At 41.7% G+C, this 6,116-nt stretch overlaps 1 long non-coding RNA gene across 1 annotated transcript; it reads left to right on the top strand.

Moving 5' to 3' along the window:
- The first annotated feature begins 281 nt into the window (after positions 1 to 281).
- On the top strand, positions 282 to 1,301 carry LOC125178074. The gene is made up of 3 exons (XR_007156779.1): positions 282 to 345; positions 627 to 758; positions 1,218 to 1,301. It is a non-coding gene; the product is annotated as an uncharacterized LOC125178074 (long non-coding RNA).
- The last annotated feature ends 4,815 nt before the right edge of the window (positions 1,302 to 6,116 follow it).

The following is a 6,116-nucleotide window of genomic DNA, read 5'->3' on the forward strand; positions in this document are numbered from 1 at the left end:
ACCTAATAATTTACGTATTGATATGTTAAGGCTTTACAATTATGTACATTGAATTAAGTCTAGGTCATTTGAGATGCAACGGGATAATGTAGCAGTTTGTATATTTAAAGCAAGTTTAAAGAATTTTTGTATTGTGATTTAAATGTCGTTTCTACTGCTCTAATGTGTTCTGCATATTTTCTGCTCCTGCTGATTTTTCCTTTTGGTTATTTAATTTTTTGCCTATCTCATTTATTCCTATTACCAAATTTTTAAATGTTACCATTGAATTTGTAGAGTCCTCCGAAGAAGAGACTAAAGAGAGGGCATCCAGAGTTTGCAATTGTTAGTGTACCAGTAACGGCGGTGAGTAATAAAATGATTTTTTTCGCAAGTTATTGTATTATATTGTCCACGGTTTAGTCCATTAGTAATATTTAAATAATTTTATGAGAAATCGTCTACAGATTTTTTCCGTTATATTCCTGGAAATGTCGCTACTGTTGTTACTCGAATTTTTATTGTTTTTTGTGCAGCAGTTATAAAAATTTCTGCAAATTGGTTATTGTACAAATTTCTGCAAATGTTTTTGACTTGTCAAAACTCTAATGTGACACGAAAAAATTTAATTTTTGCCAATATTACAGACGTCTGCAACGGGTACCCGCTCAAAATCGCGCACATCCGTTCACATCGAGTTAGACTGCACATCACAAGTTGTTGATGCGTCGTCCACTGATGTTGGCCCTTCATGTTCGACAAGTTCAGATCTTCCTTCGGTGAGTACCAGTCATGTAATATGCTTAAGCTGTTTACGTAATTTTCCGGATCCTTTTGAGATATATATTTTTTAGTAAAATGACTATTTATCGTTTCGTTATTTTTGATTGGGCTGACCTACTAGTAGTTTGTTCACCAATTTAGAATAATTTTACTATATTTTCGTCTGAGTTCAGTAGTTTATTAGTAATCTCTAATGTTTAAATTCTTAAGAGAACTTTTTCTCATGCGGCCACTAATTACTACCGTCATTCAGCTAATATGTGTTCTTTGTTTTCTTGTTTTGAATGCGTCAGTTTAATCCCTTAAGATGCACTCATTTTTCTTGATTTTCTCTGTTTTTTGGCATTGTGTTATTTTTGCTTATACTTGTTTATTCTTATGCTATAATTAAATTTTTTCATAAAATGTTCTACTTGATACATTTAATCGGTTACTGACATATTGTACCGCAATAGAGAGTCGTCACTCGTGCGTTAGCTCGTCGTCTAGCCGAAAGTGCCGTCGCAAGTGAAAAGAATTCACCCGATAATCAAGAAACAGTTGGCGGGAATGGCATCAATGAAGAGATGGAAGTGGACATATCAACGGATTCATCACTCGTCAACAGATGCTAGTGGACCTTCATGCTCGACTAGTACAGATCTGGCTGTGGTGAGTTATTACTCAATTAGGTTTGGCTGATATTACATTATTACGTCTAGATTCTATGGTGTTATGGATATTTAATCTGAAGTGCGTGGGTAATTAATTGTTTTATGTCATAACTTATTCAAGTTTTGATATGCTTAGGCAATGCCAGTGAGTACAGTTTAGAATATTAGGATTGGAGCAGCGAGCTACGGGTTTGATTCCATTTTATTGCGACAGTTCTGATCAAATCGTCGAGAAGGCATGGCGGTTAATGAAAAACATAATTGTAGTATTAAGTTGCATGTTCCAGACCCGTAACAAGCTTTGAATGTTTTGCAATGTTCAAAATCGGTGACTCTGAATTGCATAAACATTAAGTAATTTGTGGCACAAGAGCAGTGTGTAAGATGTGTATTTTTGCCTGTTATTCATTTTTCCGCTCGTTGCTCAAAACTGACTACAAGCCCCTTTTTTGAAAAAGGAAGCTATGGAATAGATATTGCTGATATCTGTACGCTCATTATGGTAGGCTAATGAAATATTTTGTGGTCGCCTGTCTTATCGTTTACCAAAAAAATCTACATACTGCCGATATTTAGTTGTCTATCGTGCTATAGTCGGTGAACGACTTTCCAAGATTGTTCAACCGTAATTTGAGTTTTGCTATTTTTAGTACGGAAAAATTGTTCTAATATTACAATTAAGGCTAAAGTACCGGTTACTCGGTCTTCTATTTCCAAGAACCTGTCGGCGTGTACGTGTTCTGAATATTATTCATGTTTCTTAGATGCAACGAATTACGCGTTCCATGACTCGTCAACAAGCGGAATGTGTCGCTCCAAATGACGTTCGTCAAACTGAGTCGCAAAATATTCCGGCATTTCGTCCAGGAATGAGTGCCGACGCATATCAGCGTTGTGACGAAGTAGTCGAAGAGCTAATTTCCACGGATTCGTCTGTTAATGATGATGAAGAAACAATGGGGACTGAAAATGATTTGGGATTCGAAGAGTGCGCCTGTTGTCATCGAGTTGAAACTGATAATTATAAATTAGGATTGACGGAAAGTAACGTTATTACTAGGCGGTTATATGGTGATAAAAATGTGCCGAATGTCGCACTCCTCTGCACTGAGTGTGCCGCTTATTTAGGGACGCGCGACCTTCATCCACAGTGGGTTGATGCTTGGCCGGCAGTGATTTTCACATTTTTTACAAGTGAGACTTTGCATTGTGATTCACGAAAACTCGTGGAAATTTTACCGCGCACCATCAAAGATAGTTTTCAGCGTTTAGTTCCAAGATTGAGTGCTAGTATATCAGCAGTCTGGCAGTGTCCGTCAAAATCAGTTGATGCCACTCAAAAATTGAAAGAATTCAAGACTGATCTACGGAAACATGCCGGTTTATTGGCGAACAAATTGAATAACACGTGTTTTCCTTCCGTCAAATGTCCAATGGGTTGCAATGCCTATATTGATGGAGAGGTTGACAAAGAGGTTGATTACCTTCCTCTTGCCCATTATTTGGGCTTCATTTGTCCTCAATTCACTTCTTTCAAAGCCGACTCAAATTTCTTCCGTGGAGCTCGTCCAGACTGGCCTAGTCGAGGCGAATACGTGGGTTTTGAATATGCTGCCACTTTACTCGTTGATGCTCAGAAAGGACTTGTTGTGGTGACATGTTCTAAAACTATCCACGCCGACGGGAAGTCTCTCTTCATCCACGTACCCTGCAATCCGGTCCTGGGTAGCACTTCTGAGCTTCGTCCAGACCTCATCGCCCCCGTTTCAGCCAATCCTCACTTCGTCAGAGCCGGTCGTTCCAATGAATTCAACAGCAGCCACGTGGTCTTCAGGGAGCACGGCGACTCAAGCGGCGCTTCTTCTTTCAGTCTAACTCCAAGACCTTTTTTTACCGAAGGAAATGGCTGACCTTGGTATTTGCAAAACCATTCAGCAAGGCTGTGACTGCAATGCTGTCGCTCCACTGGTTTGCTTCCTTCACCTTCTCAAACGTGTGGAGATAAATAGACACATCCTCTCCCTCCTTATAGGCGGCCAACTTGATGAATGACCGGTTTGTAACGGGGCCGGTGGGGGCAGAGTTGGCTTGCAACCTAGCAAGCTCCAGCTGTGTTTCACGTGAACTTATCTCATCTTCGAGCTTCAGCTTCTCTAGTTCAAGCGCTCTAAGTTCACGTTCAAGTGCCCGCTTTTCCCTCTCGACCTCCTGCTCTGCTCTCTCTCTCGTTAATTCCAACCTCCGCGCCTCGCGCTCCTCCTCCTCTGCTCTGCGATATTCTGCCTTTCGTTCACCAACATAGTCACGCAAATCCTGACCCTCATATCCCAAGTTTTTCCCATCGGCAATAAAAGTTGAATCTAGGGACATTATGACTCAAAGTGATACTTAAATGGGAAACTATTGGTATTGGATAACCCCCGTCCGTGACAAATCAATTTTACCTGCCAATCCCCATACTGGCCACCATTGTGATGATCCAGCCTCTAACCACCAATCGCCGGTAACCTCACTTAACGGTTCGTATTAACCATAGTTGTCTCACCCACCAATTACCGGAAGCTGAATAGGTTAACAGCTACCCAATTGGCTACGAAGCAATGCTTAAGGCGTGACGGGATTTATAAGTTATAACAAATGCAAGTTCAAGGTTTATTAAACTAAGAAGGTTAACAAATAGCCTACTACGGAGCTAAGACGCGGAGGAGAGAGAGACAGCGAGCTAATTGAGGGACAAAGCTCTTGATCCTAGAAGAGAAATAAGCATAGTAAGTACACTGTTAATTGTTACGCCTAATGACTACCCTAGCAACGGCTTTACATGACGCCAGATTAATTATTTACAATATAAGCCACCTATAAGTAAACACACACAAAGGCACAGGAACATTAACACGAAACACGGTAACGCATAACACAGTAACAGTATTCAACAGTAACGCAAAATACAGCTCACCTAGGCGTCGGTCAGGTAATCCCCTGTAAGCGAGGCACCAACACGCAAGCCGGAATTGACGCAGCTACTATTACCAGCCTCTGCCTACATCAGCGCCGGTATACTTAATCTTTACGGTCAGAATGCAAGTAGGGAATTTGCAGCCTACATACAACATTGCAGTATGGTACTCTCGAGCTCGAAGCAGCTGCTCTTAGCAGCTGCTTCGAGCTCTGCACGCCGCAGGCGCTAATCTGCGTTTGTCAGCAGGTAGTAAGCAAGCGACGCAGGTCGCCCACTCGATAGACGCTTGGACGGGTGGTTTTATATATATTATTAATATATATTAGCTAATAAAATTAGCTTTGCCCTTGTATCCGAATCGACTTGGATAAGTTTACTCCTAGGATAAATTTCATTTTTTTAACCGAGTGTTCAATTTGAGATGAATTTGTATTCAATATTAGAAGCGTCTGCTTGTGCAGGGTTATCTCGGTGTGCTCGCCTTTCTTTTGATCTACCTTGGAAGCAACAGGAGTCCGAGCAGCTGTTTCAGTGTGGCCGATCGGACAGCGCAGCGTGATGTGCAGGTGCCTTTTAGGGCGGCAGCGATCTCCAGTAGATTCAAGTTTCAGCGTGAGGAGTAATGAAACGAACGGGCGGATTATGAGACGGCGGTCTGCTTTGACACTTATTGTATGAAGGAAAAAACATACGCTAACGCCCGGGTGGACCAGAACACAAGTCTGAAACATCAGAATACTCGCCTTGTGTGTAGACGTGCGAATATTCTGGACACTATCTAGCTGTGAATATAAGATGTTTGTAACATTCCTCATGAAAAATTCAAAGCCTGGAACGACAAATTTAGAACGTATTCTTTAAGTATATGAATGGAATATAAAGCCTATTTTTTGGGTTAGTCATGGCAGCAATACTAAACTGATTTTAGCTTTTACACAGCTTTTAAACTGATTTAGTGGTTGTGCGGTGTGACTTATGGATAATACAATTAAGTGAAGTTAAAGTTAGTTCTTTGAATCTTGATTTTTGATTGTATTAGTTCGTACGTGCTATTCATTTTCTCCTAGAGGCACCGGTTTAAATTACTGATATTGCCGATTAGAGATTTAAAGATTTCATGCGTATCTTATTAAAAAAATAGGCGAAGCCGCCGCAAGTAGACGAGCCCTGGATATTTGGTCCGCCGCTCCCAAAAGCCGCGCCGCGGAGGCCGCGGCCACAGGCCCATCCCAAGTCCTCTGCCGGCCCAAACTCCCGTCCTCGGGCAAAGCGATACCTGCGTTCCCATTGCGCCACTCATCCATCGCCATCCGCAAACTGTCGTCCCCGGCCAGTCGTACATTATGTAAAACAGCATCAACTAGGCCACGGACGGAGTGGAGTGACGATATGAACGCAGGGAGCGCGATGTCCTTTGACATACGGATACCCAGGCCTCCCAGCCGGACCGGCAACACAACTTGCTCAAGAGATTCGCGCTCGAAGCTGACATTGGTGATGGTCGAGAGGGCAGAAACCAACACCTCATCGAACCGCTCGTCAATTCATCATTCCATGTTCTCTTTGCTATTTTTATGTTATGGCTAATTTAGTACTGGTTGGTTGGTTTACATGAATTTAGTTCGCTAATTGAGGTCAAGATGAATTTTCAGTTGTGTTGAATTATTTTATTAACATCGTTTTCGAAGTGAAGTCGTTTGCTTGTGTTGTGTATTTTGTTGGAATTGCCTACATTTGCAGCA

This window comes from Hyalella azteca, unplaced genomic scaffold, assembly GCF_000764305.2.
Source record: "Hyalella azteca isolate HAZT.00-mixed unplaced genomic scaffold, Hazt_2.0.2 contig6821, whole genome shotgun sequence".
NCBI lineage: Eukaryota > Metazoa > Arthropoda > Malacostraca > Amphipoda > Hyalellidae > Hyalella > Hyalella azteca.